The following is a 19,622-nucleotide window of genomic DNA, read 5'->3' as shown; positions in this document are numbered from 1 at the left end:
ATAATATTCCTCATTACTTTGTAAAATATGAACCTTTTGATTCAAATCGGTGCTCTCAAGTCGCACACAATCCACATCTATTTTCTTTCCAAGAATTCAACAAATCTCTCATGACATTTCTGCACAAAAAGAGGAGTCTGAATCAGAGTACAGGATGTTGGCGTTCTCTCATGTCGATGGTGATACTGTATGACGACGCTTCGATTGCAGAATTATGATTATACTGCGGTTTGACACATAGGCTCATCAAACCATCCTTCTCTTTCCTGTCGCTTGTCCAGGACCAGGGTGTAGGGGCAGTGGTTAAAGGAGAGTTCAGCCACCTCCTCCAGCTCCAGCTCTTCTGGGGTATTTCCAAGCCCGCCCTCAGTGGCGCTGCCGCCGTGGTTTATAGGTGAGTTCACATATATTGCATTTATAGTTGTATTCATTTATTTTGAATTTATTTTCCATTTGTATCTACATTTTCTTATTTCCACATGTATGCTTTCATTACCTCATATTTATATTTCCTCGTGAATTTTTTTGAGGAAATAAATAGAGAAATTATAATTAATCTGTAATTAAATATTTTTTCAATATCATTCCACACTACCCCGCCACCACAGTCACAATGTCAGACTTGCTTTGTTCTCTTCTTTTGTATCCATTTATCCATTAATAACTAAATATTGGCATTTTCAGCCGGCTTAGCCTCCTGGTGTTGAATCTCCACGTTTGAAAGTATCCTTCCAGAAATGACATTTAATGCTCTCTTGTTGGGGCTGTAATGTAGCATCCAACAGCGCCAACAGTCATTTCACAAAAGGCAGCAGCAGCGATGCAGTAATTCTACCTTCTTCTTTTCTTTCTGTCATGAAAACCACATGCGACGTCAATTACTCTCCATGTCCCACCGTATGTTGGATTAGCAACCCGCTGTTCACCATCTATGTGGTGGTGCCAGCATGCTACGACTTAGCGGTGCTGTCTGCAGTAGGCTCCGCTGTAGAGTTAAGCATGTGGCAGCCGTCTTTTGTTCTCCACAAAATAGACCTCCCCTTATAGAAAACAACAGCTTGATATAGAAGTATCCTTTTTATGAAAACTCATAAAGCTTCTGTCCCCCTACCTGCCTGTAGCTGCCTCAAACTCCTGACATTGCGCAAACAAAAGGCTTAAATAGATCAGTCTTGATAAGTTAGTATCTCAATAGCTGTCGACGTTAGGAAGGCTACACAACAGGGTAAACTGGCAGCTTTGGGACAAGACTAACTAACTCATTTATGTCTCTGCTGAGCCAATCATAGACTCAAACATTGATTTTAGATAAATGAAAATGAGTGATCGGGGGCATCCATGGTTTTAAATGGTCTTTTCGAATATTCCGACATCACTTTTAACTTTTAAAAATCTACGGCTTTCTCATTATTTTACCATCCCACTCCTGCCACACAAGTTTGATCTGAGTGATTAAAAAGGGTGAGAGAGATTTAGCGAATGAGGCAGGGACAGAAATAGGGGGAGACACAGGCAGAATTGGGCGTTGACAGCTCCCCAAACTGAGCTGACTTTCAAGACATCAGAGAAACTGCCGCACCGTGACAACCAAACAGATAAGACTCCAGCCAAGATATCAAACAGCATCAGCAATAAGCAGCCGCCACGAGCAAACACTTTTGGAGCCAACTAACCACCGCCAAACAGCTCTGGTCCACCTCGGGGTGTGTGTGTGTGTGTGTGTGTGTGTGTGTGTGTGTGTGCATGGACACAGAGTGGGCAAAATAATTGCAAAAGTCAATTTGGTACACCGATCATGTCCGGTATACGAGATCAAGATCAGATTTAGCTTAAATATGTTTGATGTGTCCTTTGTGTGGGAAGCGGTGTGTTGTAAAAGGTGTAATGGTGGCACAGAAATGGAAAAACATAAACCACTGTCTTCCTCATCTTTTCATGATTACTTCCCCAAGGGGAGGAAGAGTGATCTGAATCCGTCATGAAAGTTGTATAAAAGAAAATCACCATTATAAATCTTTTATTTGATCAAATTAAAACGATATTTGATAGATAAAATTCAACATTACAACATGTATTACATTGCATTTTAATGGACGCTTAAAAGAATGATCAACCAGCTGTTAAGTGAATCGCACAGTAAAATAGAACTAATTAAGAGCTCTTTTTATCTTGCAGACGCTGCTTCTTAACATCCTTTTCTACCTCGAATGTTAATCCAGCCAAATGGGTTGGAATACAGTGCATTTTGTCACTCCCTTTGACTTTTACATTTGCTGTTACAGCTTCCAATCTGTATTGTTTACACCAACATGCATCAGTGACGCGCTATCATTTGGGCGATATACTCGGCAGCTTGTTCTAGATGGCAGGGATATTCTCACTCTTTGCTGAGGACAATACAGCACATTGCTGACGGCAGTGGATTCATCATTCTCTTCATAAAGCCGGATATGAATCATGCTCTCTGTGCTGTCCCCCACCGAAGGAATTAGTTAAGAGTTGTGAGGCCGTCCCGTACCTCATCCATTTCCTCTCTCTCATCCATCTCTGTCTACCTCAGGTTGTTTTTTTTAATCCTCAAATTTACTGTCATCAGCACAGAGCTGCGAAGAATATCTTGCTTTACAAACAAGACTAAGATTAAGCTGTGGAAAGAAGCAGACAGCAGAGCTCATTATGAGACAAAAATGAGATGATCAGCAAAATCGTGCACATTGCTCTTTTATGACTGGCCTACACGTACAAGTGGAGCGTGTGGAGCGTTTGCAGCGAATGCTCCAAGCGTGACAGATCTCACCAAAAACGATGCTACATGCCACATCGGAGCGGCACACAGAAATTTAGTTGATCCCTGAGGGGATGGATACATTTTCTGACTTTTCTTTTTTCCACTTCAGTGAAGATTACAGTTGCATGGCAACCAAAAGCACATCAGGTATGGGGCACAACATGTTCCAAGAAAACTTCAACTTGAACATCCATTTCGGCAAAGAAATTGCTGGCAAAAAAATGTTGGAATTTTTCTCAATTTAGATTCTCGGTATCAAAGTTTAATTCAGCATTCAAAGTGTGGCTCTTTTTCCAGTCTTTCTCTTGAACTGCTGCACAATTCAAAGACTCACAGCATGAAATGTAAATGGCAGTTACTGGTCTCTACGAAGACCGCTGCTTGACAGACGAAAGCTAAGATAAGTGTGTTTATATTATTGATTTGAAGTTGGTATGAATGTCTCGGAAGCATTTTTCAGCTCCCTTGTTGTCTCTCTGGCAGCATCTGTTAACATTCCCACATATGTCTTTAAGGCAGTCACTGTCCTCTCGGGTAGTGCTAAACCCTGGATACAGCCACGGCTCCCTTGTAAAATGTCTGAAGGAAACTTGTGCTTGTGAAACCAACATCCGATACCATCCTTTACAGCGCAGTGTTGTAAACATATTCTTTGTAGCTCCTAACAACCAGTCAGAGGAAGGTCCGGACAGGCTGTCTTATGACACAACATCAGTCTTGCTATAAACCTGCCATGTTTAGCCCATGGACTGCTAGCTCTGTGTTTTGTATTTCTTTTTGCAAAAGGGACCTGGACATTCGAAGGGGTGCTCAAAAGAAGCTGCTAACAGGCTTATTCAGTAGTTAAAATCCAGCGAGTCAGACTAGTGAGGATAATGAAATCAAAAAGTTATTTAGAGAGCACCAGCACTGGTGGATTTGGTCTACACACTGTAGAGACATGTAAAAAAATATGCTCAGCTGTACTGTTAATGACATTAAATCCCTACCAGATGATACTCTATCTGCGGTGCTAATACCACGGAAACCAGTTAGTGCTGTACTAGTGCAGCGCAAGACCTAATGTTGATTTCCCTGCATGATTAAGGTTAGATGTAAGTGTTGTAAAGTGTTAATCAGTGCAATGCAGCCTCCTTTGGTCTCTAAAGATGAACTTATTTGAACTAATTATCCAAAAAACAGTGCCATCGACAAGGTTCAGAATCTTTGGGATTAGTTACTGAAAAGTTACTACTGTTTTATGTTAGGGTGTGCCACTGTTGACAAATTTGGTGTAAAAAGGAATTTTTTTTTAATGTAAAGCTTTAAGTACCAATGCGAGAAGTATAGTGTGCCTTTTTAATGTGATGAGTGTATGGATTAAGAGGGAAATCTGGCTGAGAGGCGTGTGCTGCATCCAGATTTTATGTAGTCGTCCTGCAGTGCAGCCCCAACCCTTCTTCTCATTTAATATCCTCTCAAAAGCTTTAAAAGTCTACTTTTTCCAGCTCTTTCTTCTCACTTCTTTGCCTCCTCTGATCCTCTAAACTGTCTCTTTGAGCTCTTTGCTCACTTCTCCTTCATTTGCCCCTGCCCTCCATTTCTCCCCTTCGTCCATCTCACCTCCTCCTCTTCCCCCCTACTCTTCGTCCTCTTGGATCATTGCCCCCCCCCAGCGCCTCCATCTTAGATCGTCATTACCAAAGCAGGCCTTTTTTGCATGCCGTTGATGTCACAGGTGGGCTTTGTGTGTGTGTGTCTCAGAATGATATCGCTCTCCTTCAGACCGTGTGAATGAGATGATCCACCTTCTCGCGGCCTCCCTGCCTCCATCCTCTCACCCCCCCACCGCCTTGCCGCACACTTCCACTCGTATAAAGGAGTCAATTTGTCAGAGATGTCAGGGGTGCTAACGAACAGCCAGCCTCTTGCCATATGTCTTTGTGTATGTGTGTGTGTGTGTGTGTGAGCTCGTTCATACTGCTGCTGTAGCATGGTGTGAAAGAGTATTTGCCAAGTGTGCCAAGGAGATAACTACACAGGTAGTATTCAGCTGTTTCACAGGGAGCTGTGGAGCTATATTTTCTGGTGTCGTGTTTATGTTCAGCCTATAGTGGTTGATCATGTGTTAATTAATACATGGCAGCTCTTTGCTGTATATGGCTACACTTGCCTGCATGTGTGAGTGAATGTGTGAGACCTACTCTTCATCTGGCACTGCCTGAGGAGTGTGATGACCAGCCTTTTTGACAGGCGTTCCAGTCACAGCAGTTGCTCCGTCGCTGCAGTGTCTGGGTCAGAAGAGTTAATCATTCTCAGTGCTCGAGCGTCACGCTTAATGCTGTGTACGAACTCACAGGAGCGCTCACATTGTCACAAATAGGCAAAGTAGCACTGCACCCCGCTGAGTCCAAAAACGCACGTGGCGCCACTGTGTTGGGTCACATTCACGCATGGAGAGCTAGCACTAAAATGTATGGATTTCTACACTTCAATATGGATGACAGTGACTAATGTGAAGCAGGGTTCTTTCTAATTAAAGTCTAGTCATACATTAATTACCATGAGCCACAGAATTTAAGGTCTCAATTAAGTGCTCGATGATTTTACTTTAACTTTTGATATTTTCAGAATTTCTCATAATCAAGCACGTTGACACCTGTAAGAAGCAAACTATATATTTTTTGCACGATATCACTTTTCTGCTGCATGTAATTTAAAACATCTAAATTTCAATAGCATCACTTTCTATCCTGTGGTTATCACTTGCGTCCAGCTGCACTCCAAAGCTCAGCCTGTGTAATAATTTCTCTGAATATCATGCTAATCCCCGTTATCTCACTTAATTCTATACTCGTTAGTTCTTCCGCTTATGTCATAGACGCATTGTTTCCCACGAGGAGCGGATGGAATGTGTTGCTATCTCATTTCAAATGTACCTAATGGTCGAAAACTTTGCCCAGAAATTACCATGAAGGAAAGCTGAGCAGCTGAGATAAAACTGCTGCACAAATGAACGGTTCAAGGGGAAGGTTTTTCATGTTCAAGTGAGGTTTGATTTTCACTGCATCTTTTTTGTCTCTTGGAACGCTGCATCCAAACCTTCATTTTCATTTAAAAGACAGGGTTTAGGGTGTTTTAATCATGAATTTCTGGGACCAGCCAGTGGTCGCTGCCGGGCCTATTGGCCGACACTGATCACACGGCTTTTTTGAGGTCTTTCCATTACTATTCTTAACAAAGTTGTATATTAAGTATTAAAGAGTAACTTAAAAAAAAGATTAGACTGAATATATTTTAAATATATTCCAATCTCATATCCAGAGCTCTCAGACTAAAGCAACCATGGCTATTTACAATAGCTTAGAGCTCAACAGCTTTCTTATTTTATGTAAAATATCCACAAACATACACATTTTGATTAAAGGTTATGGGGCACAATGTACCAAGTTAGAACTATAAATCTGCCTACACTGAAACACAAGGATGAAAACACAAGACGGATTTCCTTTTCAACTTTTATGTTTCATTCACTGATTAAAACTGGACTCTTTGGTAATACTTGTTATTCATCCTCTGCTCTTTAAATCAGAACATTTTCAGGAAAAATTCATCTGCCATCATAACTTCAAGCATCCTCGCCACTGTCACCTGAAATAGACTCAGTGTTTAAAAACTGTATACATTTTGGCTGACTGGGCTACAAGTCTTCCAAGTCTTATTAGTGATTGGTTCACACCCATCAGCACAACTCATAACGGCATCCTGCAAATTATTGCCCCTACTAACGGCAAAAGGGGAAATGCATCTCATGTGAGTGTTTCTATATCGGAGCAGAAGTCATTCTCAAGTGTTTTGTTTAGGAAGCTGCAAAGTCCTCAGAAAGAGGACAATGGATGGAGCGGCTAAGCGCTGTGCTTTCAAACGTGGCCCTTTTGTGACTTGAGATCATGATCAACACACATTCTGGCCATCGCAGGACAACACTTGATATCTTTTTGTCAATTCCATGTTGGATTCAGGTGATAGAATTACTTTGTGAAGGTCGGAACAGACCAGAGTTAAGTCTGAAATACATAGTTTATCCCCTTTGTGGAATTATTTTGCTGAATGCTGCAGTGACATGTAAACACAACACGTTACAAAATGAAACTTTCTGGTTGGCCTTACTAAGTAATATCACTCGGTTAGGATAAGAAGAAACAATCATTGTCCCACTCGACTTGTCTTACAAGCTGAGGAGGTAAGGTGAAAGTTTCTTATTGAATTGTTTCACTGAACAGTTTTAATTTGCCTTGAAACGAGTCTGACTTTATGAGATGAAAAAAAAACTAAAAAAAGAAGACGTGATGAAGTTGCTCTCCTCTCTTCCTCTGCTCTGCTTTACTCTGGTTTCCTCTTCTCTCACTGTAAAAGGATCTTATTGTCATTTTTTTCTGGAGACCACTGATCAAATAGCCAGAAGACTGATAGGAGCCCCCTTAATAAGAGTAGAATTTTTAAAAAGCATACACTGAATTTATTTGAATGATAATGGAAGTAGGCTATTTGTATAGCTCAAATACATTTAAACTAGCATATCTCAAATGTCAGTTTTGGCATCTCTTAGTTTTATACACATCAGGTTGATGTCTTTTTAAGTTGCAGTTGTCTTTCATTGTCTTTTTGCCTTTTAAACATCTTTAAATAACAACACAGCTTTAAAAGTCTCCTTTATAACATCTGGCTTTGTTTCCACGCTCTAATTAAACTGCACCGTAAGCCCCTTAAATGCAGATAAATGGAACTACACTGTTTACACTAAGTAATATTTATGACTACAATTAACATGCAGGTGGGTCTTGGCAGCCATGTGTGAATGGGGTCATGGCAAAAATGCTTGCACAAATCTACAAATCCACACAGTTGGATAGAAATGCCATGTTGTTCTGGCACTCTCTTCATGATGTTATCCCAAAGTTCAAAGTGAGACCAACGTGGCGTCTTCTCTTACTGACGGTACGACAGCTGGGTCTTAGCTTAAAGGGATGAGGATTGGGGTCCCACGGCTACACAGAGAATTCATACAGCTTTGGAAAAAAAACCTCAGAATTTGGAAAAACAAATGAACACCCTTGTGACTCTGAGCACATCAGGCGAGTGAAATGCAAATGAGTGCTTCATGAGTGCCTTGGAGCAACTTGCCAGGTGCTGGTGAGAGCAGCCCGACGCGGGGAGATCTCTCAAAGCGAGGTGGAGAACGACGAAGAGCAGTGGAGGGGAGTTTTAAATGTGGTGTGATTAGCACTGAATATTTTGGCAGTTGCCTCAGTTTGACATAAGGTGTGAAAGCTACATTTATAAGAGGTGCTAAAGTCGCCAGTTTTTATAGATATAGCACGTGATTTCTATCTGATGTAAGTGCCTACAAACCACATGCAAGACATTCCTGTGAGGGAAATTGGTGCAATTGCTCCCATATTTTATTTGCATGGTTGGAAACATCTTAAACCCTGTTAGCAACCTCTCTACATGCAAAGCAGAGGTCAGTGATGTGGATGACATATATACAGTATTACTGAAAAGAGAGTGGATGCTACTGGGTTTGATTCTGTCACGGAAAAAATGTTGCTTTTGCTCAGTCATGTGTCATTGTTACTCGTTCTTCCATGGAAATCTGTTCACTCTTGAGGCATTATTTCTGGAAAATCTGTATGAAAATAGTAGCTCAACATTTGACACTTGGCGCCAACAGAAACAGGCGACCCCAGCAGCTGATGACTGATTTGTGATTGCCAGAACACCACAAACAGACATCCTGAAATGAAAAACGGCAAATAAAACAAAGATACAGCTTAGTTTTTACAGGTTTGCAGATTACATACAGATATGCCTGTGTCCCAATGGCACTGTTTTATGATTAAGATGGTTAAAAGACTGTATAGAAGCTATTTAATCAATATTTGGAAATGACATCTGTTGCTCATGGATAACTAATGCATTGTTTGTGCACATTTAGTTGTCTGTGTGTTGTCACACATCTTGGGTTGGCATCTCTTTTAGGAGCAAATTTAGCCAACACTGTATCAGACTTTTCATTGTGCACTTGTTTTTTATACTCTTGCCCCTGTGTACATGTAATTTATTTGTACACCTGTTTGCCCGACATGTGTGTAAGACGAAGATCCTGTTTTCTATTCTAAAGCTATCCATCTACAGTCAAATAAAGCAGATAACAGCAGACATGTCTCCAGTCCAGTAAACACCGGTGGCTCGTGCCTGATACGGCAGAATTGTTGTGAATTAGCCACTCTGTCAGCATGTACCAAGCCCCTCTTCCTTCCTTCTCCTAACAGTCCATGTCACCCAGTTCCCATGCCAGCACCCATACACACAAAGCTGTTAGCTGTTGCAGCTTGTAAGCAGGTGCAAGTGTGGTCAGGCAGCAGCCACAGGGCTCAGAGTCTGTAGTCAGATGCCAGACCAACCACTATTTTTTTTTTTTTTTTTGCATTCTACCTGATGGTGCCCAGCTGTAATTATTATTGGCTGCTGTAAGTAATTACTGAGCCTCAGAGCAGTGGGCTGCTATAATCCCCAGATTCCTCCCGACTTCACTGGTGTCATTTGGCGTTTCGAAGTGTACCGCTGTGGCTGCTGGTGCTGCTGTTGCTGAGACTGGATCACTCTACTTTGACAGGCTTCTCCACAAAACACAAAGTAATGGTTTTGAGCCAAGATTTTGCATCTGAGCACTTTTTGGCACAAGTTCGAATCGTATATGGTCCAAGGTGAGAATTGGTCATTTATCTTAGATTTCACATCAAATTATTTAGCTCTTAAATTAAGTTGTCAATTTAAATTGAAGAACTGAATTAAACTTTATAGTCAGTGGTTGTGGCTATGGTTGGCCTGAAGAAGCAATTATTCTTGTCGGGAGCTATAAAGATTATGGGTTTATGAGCTGGGGATTTGTCCTCTCCTTGTGGTCAAAGGGCTGTTTCTTCCTGCCCACACACTGAATGGGCTCACAGTACACACACAGGCGCCAAGATTTAGCAGAAAAGTAGATGAACATTGAGTGTGGAGTTTATCTCAGTGAAAATTGCACTCAGGGGAGAGTGAAAAGAGGGAGCCAGGCTTAAAGAGAAACCAAAACAGAAGAAGCTAGCTAAAATGACAGCAAGAAAAAACGAGAAATAAGACACAGGAGGATGGCTTTTGGAGAGGGGGTTGAGCCTTGCTGCCTGCAGTTGCTGCATTCAGATTTGCGTCATCTTTTAGATATGAGTGTATGGATCCCCCAACCCCCTTCCAACTAATTCAAATTATGGCACGGGTTCCATGAGGGGATCAAACAAGCTGCACTGTCTTATACATTTTTTATGATGCTGTACTGAAGAAGTACGGTGAAAGAGTGAAAGCCAACAAAACTGAGAGGCTGGGAGATGAAAGAGGACAAAAAACAAACCAGGATAACCTACTTTCTTTTTTTTTTTCTTTCCTACACCGTGTCTTTGGATACATGCAGAGGCTTAACAAGCTGCCAACACATAGACATACAGACACGCAAATTATCTGGATGTATTTGCTGTTTTTCTGCGCACAGCAGTACTGGCGCATTGTCCAAACAAGACAAACTGGGGATATATGTATCAGTACATGCAACACCCTCATCTCTGACTGAATGGAACAAGAATGGAATATGACTCCTCCAACACCAAGTGGAACAAGATTCTCAGGCTTCCATATCCTCATGTCTCACTCTTCAGTCGGTCCTCAGCTGCTGGAGCCGCCTCTTTCTGTTGGCACCTCATTATTTTCTCGGGCGCCGAGGGGCAAAGGCTCCCGATTCCTTAGATGCGGAGATGGAGAGAAAAGAGAGTGACTTAAAGAGAGAGGGAATCGGTGGCAGCATTTGGTATCCCACTGTGCTGTGCCACACTGCCGAGACGCCTCAAACATGCCACTCACTCTCACGCAGATTGAAGTACAGTCCCGGGAAGGGAGGAGGGATGAAGAAGAGAGGAAGGAGGGAATTGAGGGGAACAGATTACAGGAGTTCTACTGCAGCAGAGATGCTCAGAGAGGTAGAATGTGTCACAAGAGAGCAAGAGCAGAGGAAAGTGTGCAAGACAGAAGTAGGAAGTGAGCCTGCAGAGGAGTGAAACTTTTGCAGGCTGCCAACAGACCTCATTCAGTCATTCATCGCTGCAGGTGTGCACAAATAAATGAAAAAGAACTGAGAATTAGGCAAACAATTAGTCACTTGTTTCGTTACAACCTTCCCCCATTATGTCCGATGTGTGTCTTTGTGACCATTAGCTTGAGTAGCTTTGGTTAGATCATACTTTACATGTCTTTTTCTGTTCTGATCTAACTGGTTTCGTCCAAAGTAGGACTGAGTTTGACGTAAACGACGCCAAGCAGAAGAGCGCCACAAGCACAAGAGGTAAAACGTGGACAGATAGGGTCAAGTTGCACATAAAAGCAGCAGATATGTGGTTTCCGTTGCCGTTTTTTTGTTTTTGATTTAGAAGATTTGATTACAAAAAATGTGAATGGAAATGGGGGAAACTGAAAAAAAGCTTTCTTCTGGTGTGAAAAAAAAAAAATACACGTTTGCTTTTTTTTTGCCTGTTTTGAAGGAGGCTTGATGTTGTGTCTGAGCTGGCAAAGAATAAAATCAAGTGACTCACCAGCTATTTCTGCTCTGAGCTGGAAAACAATAAACTCAAGTGACTAAGTTTATTGCAACAGAGCCCCTCACTCACCACCCCATTGATTTTTTTTCATTTTTCATTTTTGGTTGTTTCTCGAAAAAAACCTATAAGCCTAAATTATGCAAAAAGTCCCCAAAGCAGCATGAAAAACTGTCCCATCCAACTATATAACATCAGACAACATAATTGGTAGTTGCAAAGTAGACATTAGAAATCCTCTTGTTTGCCTACTGTTGTTTAAAACCAGGAACATTTTATTTAAACAGACGTCTAACATTCAGTCTAAAGACAACATGTTATCAGCTTCAATTGCTTAATAGCTTTAATAGCTTTAAGATGTGTGCTTCAATGATTTTTATATTAAAAAAAAGCAAATTTCTGACAATCTGTTGTTTGAAAATATTAATTGCACTGTACACAGACATTGAGGAGCACACTGTGCTTCCCAGGAATCAACATCATCATGAGATCCTGTGGAAAGAAAAGGGTTTACTCGATAATATTGTGCTGATCATGGGCAGCATATTTATGAGCTATTCCGCCTCTTCCAGCTCTCCTCCACTTGTAAAACAAACACAGCTCTTCTAGATGTGTTCAGTTATAGATTAAAGAACTTGATGCATATTCATTGTTCTTGTTTATAGCCAAAGGGGGATCTAGGGAAGAGAGGTAGATGTGTTTAGATGCTGCGGCTTATTATAATTATTACTGATTATAATCAGAGGATTATTCTCACTGTGCCCTTTCTTTTGATATTTCATCCTCCGCTCCGTTCTTGACTTTTGAAGGATGCCTCGCAAACTTCCACTCTGCAACGACATGAAGCCAGTGAAGGCGAAGGTAGACGGCGCAGAGAGAGAGCGGTCCGGAGTTAAGTGGTGGTTGTAAATGTGCCCTCTTGTTTTTGAAGCACAATCATACACATCAGCTGCTCGAGTGTCTCACTGGCCATCTGTCAGGGACAACTAGATCAGTATGGCAGCTCTCCAAACCCTCCCTCTTCCTGTCTGTCTCACACCCTCGGTGGCATCGGTCTTTGTGTGTAGCACTCTCATTCAAGCCTCAACGCTGGTCATTACCAGTCAAGTGAGTGAGGTCATTTTTCAGTGTAATGTCCTCATGCAACCTCTGGCATCCAACTTTTATACCTCCCTCAGTGTCTCATTTAGAATCCGTGCTAAAAATGATCTACAGTACAACAATTTAATAAACACTGTATCTCCAGCCATTGGCCACTTATAAGTTTTAACAAAGGAACACACAGTTTCCTCCTGTTGTATCCACTTAATCAGCATCAAAGCTGCTACAATTATCTTCCCTCTCATTATCACTCTTTATGTACGTCTCATATCCACTTTTCTCTTTCTTCAATATTGTGCCTGTTTCAATGAAAACATTCCATTCACGAGCCCTTGCATTTATAGCTGCATCATTCCTGAAAATGGAAAGAATTTGTTCACCATTTTATCCACGCTTCCCTCAGTTCAGTCAGAGACGTGACATAAACGTCGTGTTTTTAGAAATGAGAAGAGCTCCACCTAAAATTAGACTCTCTGTAGATTTGAGCACACTTCTCATTTAGATTTCAAATGCCATAATTTGCCTTTGGGATAAATACATTATCTTTTCATTCCATTTAACTCCCGAGTTTTTCCAGATGAATTCGTAACAATAATTAAAAGCTCTTAGCCAACCTTTAATATTACTAGCAGCATACTCCTTGGCAAATAAAATGCTCTTAACTCTAAAATATTGCAACATTTCACCAGACATAAAAATAGCTTCTAGCAGACTAGAAGCAGTTATCTTAAGCCTCATATAATTATTCTTTGACATGATAATACATTTCATTGATGTCGGATTTATGCCAACAATGAACAGTTTGTGGGTTTTTCTTGCATTCGTCTACTGGAATGTGTCTAAACCACCAAAATGCATCTTTGGTTTTGGTTGAGCATTGATTCCTAAAAATAATATTTGCGTAATTACACTACAAATTCAGATTAAACTTTCTAATTACTATTTTTTTTTTTACCTCTTTTAAGTTTTTCACTAGAGCAGCCATTGCACCTCAATTGGAAAATTGCTTATTTATTTCAGTTTATGCCGCTCATTTTTCTTCCCTAATCCTTTAAGTCAGTATTAATGGAAAGTGTGTACCTGTCCCAGGTTGCAGTTCCTCTGTCTGACGAAACCAAATGCTCCACTGCTTGTCAATAAAAGCAGCTGTAAGCCGCTGCTTTTATTCACTCCGGCCTCTTTTGTCTTTTCGCGCCCTTCATTCTACTACTGTCAGTGTCCCTTCAGCGATATTCATTTACTCAGTTCGACCCCACTCACCCCGTCTTACAGACACAGAGTACAGGTTTCTGTATCTGTGCCTCGTGTTGCCTTCGGCTAAATCCTCCTCATTGGTGCACTGGTGTGTCCTACTCACCCAGTTTAAAAAGTGACCCTCCGATTATCTTTGCTGTAGGTCTTGGTCTGGATCTGGGTTGTACTACTGGCAGTTAGTGCACCTTTGGCCCAGAGTTTTGACCTGGTCACAGAGTGGCACGGCTAAACTGATTTGCTCAAATGACTGAATAGTGGCTTGGATGAGTATGATGCAGCTAGCCAGCTTGTTGTTGGAGCTGTGCTGCTGATTAGATATATTTACACATGCAGTGCAGTCCTGAACTTTTCCGGAGTTGTTTTTGAAGTGGTAGATTGGGATATGAAAGGTTTCTGCTTTATGAGTCCCAGATAAGCACAGGCCCCTATATTCCTCAGCACATCTTCCCCTTATAAATGTACAGCAGCTGCAAAAAAGAAGGCCAGGCCTGAGTTTCCTCATATTCTCCTGAATATCTCCTGGATTCATGTGTCAAAGATGATCCATTAGAGACAATAGCTCTCTTAGGCTTCATCACTCTTTGTTTGGTTGATAATCCCGGTTGCATCTGTACAAACTCAAGATAAGTAGACATAGAAAACAATGCACCATTGTACATGCATTGTACATTGTACTGTGTACAATGATGAGTTTCACAGCAGAACCTGAGTTGATTCTTCCTGAATACAAATCCATTTCTGCTGCTCGACAGTTTGTGCTTGTCTTGGTTATTGTTGTCTGAGTCTTTCTCTTCGTTATGCTCCATGTGTATTTTCGATAGGAGACTGCAGGCAGGTCAGTCAAGCACACACATCATGATGAGCGGCGCATCGTTGGCACACTGTCAAAAAGACGCGCTGTTGGAAAATCGGACAGAATAAATGTTTGACATCGTCCTGCTGAAATAACTTTTGACTTAATGGGAAAGGACGTCACCTTGATTGTAGCATACGGGAGGAATGTCTCCCCAAAACTCTAATATACAAGTCACATCAGTGGTAGCCTGAATGGTCTTTCTCAACTTTGGTGTGTAAAACCTCAAACGTGGACTCGTCTGACCACAGAACACGTGCGTCTTTCTGTCAGTCTGAAATTTGTATCCTGAGAATTATGTATTTGTTTCACACAGTTTCGGGTCACATGCTTTCGCGACCGACTCCGTTGAGTAAAAACAGATTTTTCCACGGTGCTCCTGAACCCAAGTTGCTTCTTTCTTTAACTCTCTCCAAGGTTTTTTTTTTTTTTGTGATGAAGTTGGTTTGTGACGATCGTGACTATTTGTTCCATTTTAGAAAAAAGGCCTTTCAGGAATAGAAAAAAAAAAAAGGTTTGTTGTTCTACCTCATTAGAGAATTAATGGCTGCACTCACAGAAGAGTTGTGAAAATGGTGCTGTTAATTGAGAGACGGAAGCTTGTAATCATTAGAACCTTCACTGCATTACAGTGCATCTAAAAATAACTCAGTGATCAAAACAACTTCATCGTAAATGTATTTCTGAAAACGTGCTCACGTCAGACATTTAATGAAAAGTGTGCTGGAGAATACAATCTTTGATCGTGTCCTACTTGAAATGCAGCGTCCTTTCCTGTCATCTAAAACTAAAAAAGTTTCCGATCAAATACACAAGCCCCCTGTAAATAAATCTATTTTATTCCAATTTAACTGGCACTCTAAAACACTCTTAAACATTTTTAAACTCTGCTCATATTTCCCCATACTGTAGGATAACCTACGTTACTCTGATCCAAGGTCAAAACCACTTAGGAGATTGTAAAATATTTATGATATATGGAACATGTTTAATAGCGGTATTCTCAGCCAACTGCTATATGCATCCCATCCTTTCACGTTTGGCTGAGCTGTGGCGGTGTCCTCCAGCCCACAGAGGAGCTCTTCCCCTCAGGGATGGACCACGCTCTCCTCTGCCTCTCCTGGATGCTCCCACTGGAGGATATGCAGGGGGTGGGGTGGCTTAGGAGCTTGTCCTTAAGCACTGGGAAGAGGGAGATTTATGGCTGGTGATTTATTAAGGAGACAGAGGGAGAGGGAGCAGGAAGTAATCAGAGCAAAACGGCAGGCCAGTGAGTCTGTGCCAGTTCACATGTTAGAAAAACACCAGGAAAATTAAGAGAGAATGAGGCTCTCTCGTCAAAGCTGGATATACTCATCCTCTCTGGGTGAGAGGAACACGTCCAAAGTGTTTTGCCAGACGAGCCAGACTAAGTGATGGGGCTGTGTATAGCTTGTGAGTGTGTTTGTGTGGTGTGGCTACAAGGCTGTGCTGTCAGCCTGTGATTAATCTACCGCTGTGTGTCTAATTACCACCCATGCCCCTCTGTATTCCTCAGCTGCACCGCAGACGCGCTGACCCACACCGGAAACTCAGTGCTCCAGATGCAAATTAAAGCCCTGTAAATATTTGCTTTTAACTCTTACAGACACATTGTTTCCAATTTTGCGCTTCAGTGGTCCACAACCTCAACATCCCCTCTTTCACATAGATACACGCTTTACCTCATACTGCACCTTCGTCACCCACCAGCGATGCATGTGTTGGTATAGCGCATCTCTGTGCTGTCAACAAGTGAACTGACAGCTTCTACACTCTCCTCCTCCTCTGTGTAAGCCTCTTCCTTCTGTCTTAGCATCCTCCCATTTTGTCTGCGCTGAAGCTGGCTTTTTATCAGCCTATTGTCTTCTGCTGTCAAACCAGCATAGTCTCAACAGAATGAGACGGGTGACAGGTTTGTGAGGCAAAAACTATCCTGGCATTTATGGCTAGCTAAATAAATAGGACTGTCATGATTATGAAATTTCACATGTAAAAAATAATTACTATCAACTGTTTCGCTGTCTCTGACAGTTTTTATACCACTATTACGCTGTGAGGCTGAATTATTAGTCAACGTTATGGGAGTGTTCTGTAGTTGGAATACTTTGTGACTTTAATTTTACGCGAGATGCAGTGTTTTTGTTTTCAGGTTCAACAAAAGGTGTTTGGGTGTAAAAGCAGGGAAGGGATCTTTGGTGAGACACTGGTATAAAGAAATAGATATTTTTTAGCATTTATTGCTAAAAAGCTTGATAAACAAAATTTTTCAATGAAATAAATCTCAAATTAAGCTTGATTTTTGTCAATCGCTGAAAGATTGTAATAGTTCAGTAAAAACAAAAACAAAAAATCCAAAAAAGCATTTTTACATATAACTTTACATAATAGAGAGATCTAGATACCAAATAGTCAGCTTCACCCAGTTTGCTACACACCTTTTCCCACAAAGCTTCACTGACGAGGAACAGATTGCTGATTTATGATTTAGAACCCAAGCTTTTGGGTATTTCTTTTTTTTTGTTAATGATAAATCTCTTAGAAGTAACATGACATCCTTTTATATCATTAGCAACTTTTTTTTAAAAATCCTTTTGGCCGTTACAGAATTACAGTTCAGTAACTATGAATGTTTTTTAGTAGTGAAATCTGTATTTTGTCAGTTTACAATAAACTGCACAATTAGAAAATACACAATGACACAAATGCCCTCTATTCTATACAAAAGATATGAAAACCGAGATGCCAATCTTTGTAAAATTATGCATCCGATACTTTGCTTTTACAGATAATTATATTACAGATAATTATAGATGATTAAATTGCACTTTTACAAAATATTCAAACATGTTCTCTCTAAATGTAAGATGATTATATTTGAAGAGGGAAATTGGAGCATCTTATAATGTGTTATGTATTTGATTTATTATTAGTTGAAAAACAATGGGCTGCTCTTAACATTCTGCCATCTTTTTTTGTTCAACCTTTCCTTGAACAAGATGCCCCTTGAGATTAAAATGCTTTTATATCGAGTTAGACCTAGCTGAGAAAGCACAAAACTGAGGTCACAAAATGACAAACCTCAGCGTCACAGAAACAGGAAACACACGCAATGATAGTAAAGACAAACAAGGGATGATGGAAACATATTCCAGTGACGTAATTGCAGTTTCGAACTCTCCCACAGAGAAAAAGTCATTATACTGTAGTTTGTTCTGAGGGTTATTTCATGTCCAGGGCAGGAAAGAAAGAACTTCTACCAAGTTCTGAGCAAACCCAGAGTATCCTGCAGAGCAGCCATCAGGCAGAATGAAAACCCTAACAGCTGTTTGTAACTGATATGAGATTATATAGATTAGGAGCAAGTTGATCCTTTGTGGCTTTGTACATAAAAAGATGCCAATGCTATTTCTTCTGTAGCTTAATGAAATTCATGAAACCAAGATCATAATATACACACTGATGTGCACCGGGCAAAGAATTGGACATAAAATGCAGAAAACTATGATACACAGCCTTTGCAGCAAAGGGAATTGGAAGAGGCACACATGTTGTAATGTCCCAGGAGTCTAAAATACCAGAAAGTAATCTTTTAACATACCTCCTCTTCTCATCTTTTTATCCATTGAGCTCCCTCCGCTCTGACTTTAATAGATTCTTTTCCACATGGACAGAGAGTACTAGGATAAAAAATAATAAAAGATAAGAGATTGACAGCAGCCTGAGTGAATGCTGACCTGCCTGCTGGTTCCCTTCTATCCACAGCCCACACTGAAGCTGTCAGCTGGATGGCAAACATACAAACACTTGCTTTTGACCAATAAACTCGCATCAATGTGGCATCTGCTGAGAGGAAACTGCTTCCTTTTCTTTTTTTTTGATGTTCAGCGACTTAGCATCCACTCTACTGTGGCTCCAACAATTACCTTGTGATCAACACATCAGACTTCTGTCACAAAGATAACACAGCTCTGCAAATGCTCAGCAGAATGCAACACAACCTCACGCTTTCACAAAAGGCCGAGCAGATGTGTACACTGTACGCATCAGTTGTATGATTTATCCGCACACAATGTCACAGAAGCATATTTACATTTGAATATCATTTTTTCCTGTCACAGTTGATGTCTTATTTGCAAATGTGAAAACAAATGAGAAAAATGTTGGCCTTGAGATGATAATAAACGTACTTGTGTGCACGAGAGGATGTGTGAGTTGTTGAAATTTTTACTTTGATTTTCCTTCATCGCTCGGTTTCTCTGTTCTTCTCGCTGAACAGAACACAATTTTAAGGTAGTAACTCAGACTGACCTCATCCGTCCAGTGCTTTCACGCCCTGAATCGCAGCCATTAGCCAGCTCCTCAGCCGGGCAAAGTCTTTTTATTATCTGTCATTAAGTTGAACCTAGTGAGTGTACAGTCCGGCAGGCTGGCGGTACAGCACGGAGGAAGAGGTGGTAGGCAATTACAGGGAAGATTGTTGTGGGTAATTCTGCAGCTGTATTGGAGTGGCACTGGCTGGAATTGGTATTACTGGGATTTGGATGGTGCTTGATAAGCTGCTTGGCAGAGTGGTGATGGTGAGACCGATCATATGGCTGATTTCACAAAAGTGGGGGAAACTTTTCAGCCGAAGAAATGTCGGTGTGTTTGAGGAAGAATATCCATCAAAAGGTCTGAATCAGAAACTGGCTTGGACGTAGTTTTTTTTTTCTCTTTAAAGCTAAAAACTAGCTTGGGATCTTAATGATGTCACTTCCAAATTCTGCTCAGCCCAACAGGTGCAGATCTGTGGGGGATATAAACTCCCCCAGCTTGTCAGGTTTGGGGAGGTTTTCAAGGACAGTCTGAAAGTCTGTTTTAGTTTCTGTCACGGTTTCGGTGGGGCGAAGGAGCAGGATCCAGATGCAGACACGGACAGGAGCCTGGAGTAACTTAAAGGGTTTAT

The 19,622-nt window shown here is 41.1% G+C and overlaps 1 protein-coding gene across 1 annotated transcript in view; it reads left to right on the top strand.

Moving 5' to 3' along the window:
- The window catches only part of nlgn2a (neuroligin 2a), a 184,232-nt gene that overhangs the window by 39,691 nt on the left and 124,919 nt on the right, over positions 1 to 19,622 (top strand). The window contains exon 3 of the mRNA XM_072375980.1: positions 282 to 394. The gene's annotated coding sequence lies outside the window, so the exon portion shown is untranslated. The remainder of the gene's footprint in view (positions 1 to 281; positions 395 to 19,622) is intronic.

Source organism: Leuresthes tenuis, unplaced genomic scaffold, assembly GCF_036924035.1.
Source record: "Leuresthes tenuis unplaced genomic scaffold, fLeuTen1.0.hap1 SCAF_22, whole genome shotgun sequence".
Taxonomy (NCBI): Eukaryota; Metazoa; Chordata; class Actinopteri; order Atheriniformes; family Atherinopsidae; genus Leuresthes; species Leuresthes tenuis.
This window is presented reverse-complemented; position numbering and strand designations above follow the sequence as displayed.